The sequence below is a fragment of the Myripristis murdjan genome, chromosome 1 (genome assembly GCF_902150065.1).
Source record: "Myripristis murdjan chromosome 1, fMyrMur1.1, whole genome shotgun sequence".
Lineage (NCBI taxonomy): Eukaryota > Metazoa > Chordata > Actinopteri > Holocentriformes > Holocentridae > Myripristis > Myripristis murdjan.
The window spans coordinates 26,105,005-26,106,684 of record NC_043980.1 but is presented as its reverse complement, the minus strand read 5'-3'; positions in this window follow the sequence as shown (position 1 = coordinate 26,106,684).

Genomic DNA, 1,680 nt, shown 5'->3' with positions numbered 1-1,680 from the left:
TATAGAGTGAGGGCTTTTTTATCTGTGTGTGTGTGAGAGAGAGAGGCAGGGTGTGTGTGCACTATTGACTTTTGAATCATTTTTCTTGGAATAATTGATTCATGCAGTTTCATGGTCAGGGTCACTCAAAACACGTCACTATGTTCCCTCATTCTCACATATTTGAACGATGAGGTTTCATTATTTGAATTATATTGACAAACACTTTGTTCTCTCACCTCGCTTTGCTTCTTATTTGCATAATTCATGCAAATCAATAGCTGCCCTAGCGTTATCATTATCATCCCTTTATTGCACTATGGAGGGGGAAAAAGATTCAATAAAATGTACATGGACATCTAAAATAGCCCCATTAATCTTGACTAAGCCACAGTAAAGGTATTTCATGATGATGAATGACTTTAATCTGCTGTTATAAGCGTGCTGGGGTCTGCTCCATGTGTTCTACCGCAGCTGCCGGATGTGCTAAAGTACCATGTTGGGAAATTGCTGGGGGGTGTTTTTTTTTTTTTTGGGGGGGGGGGGGGGTTCCATCACTTCTTTATGCTGTTTATTCACACTTCCAGCTCATTGCAGTTTTACAAAATGCATTAACCTTGTAGGCAACAAACAGCCAGTGCAATCATTCAAATATAAATCACAAAAACACCCGATCATCATATTCTGCCCTGTTTTTCCCCTTTATGATTTAAATAAACAAATACAATCCAGCAGGAAAACAGCTAAATTATCCTCCCCCGGGTTCTTGGAAATGGAGTAAATGACGACGTTATGATGTGAAGTGATGAATCAATCAGTTTAGCATTTATTTTGACAATGAATGTACTGCCAATGTCTTTCAGGCCATTCATATGCCTTTCCCACCAAAAACATTGAGGTTCTCTAACTGGTTCACGAGTTTTCGACCGAAAGTGCAAACTAAGGAACTGGTCTGCATTTCGACCAGTTTTTGGAGTGCAACCTTTACATCATTGATGGTGGGCGTGCACAGCAAAGTTTAATACTCTGGCAGCACATGACCACAGTGTCGTGGTGACCCAGCCTGCCTGCTGTCAACAGCAGCACGACCCCTCATACCTGCTGAAATATTCCCTAACCCTAACCCTAACCCTAACCCTAACTCTAGCTTAGAGAATAGTTAAGAATAATAAACTCTAAATTGTGCTGGTACCTTTGCCCATAGAAAGGCATATGTAAAATGTTTTTATTTGCAGATGTGTACAGAAGTGTGGGGAAATCTCTGTTTAGTGTTGGCAAAAACATTTTTAACTACCACTTTTAGCTAAACCACAAAGTTTCTTGGTAGTCATCTTCATCTTCCCTAGTAGAATAACACACCCCCACTCGGTTTGCGCTTGGAAGCTATTATTTTCTGGTTACAGCTGAGAACCAGTTTTTACATTCTGGATCCAATCTATATTTAATGGAAATGCAAAGAATGGTACAAAATTTTGTGTGTGAATCAGGATAGAATTGGTTCTGTTTTGGTGGAAATGGGGTTCCAGAGAGCTGAATGTGGCCTCCCTACTCTCTCCTGACTGGACACCTGCCTGTTTAGTCTTCCTGTGTCAAGAAAAGTATCAGGCATACAGTGCTTCAGACACCTGTTAGTCACTTTCATTCATTTACGATTTCTACTGACAATAAATGCTCTGTTCCTAAATGAACGTCATTTGCTCT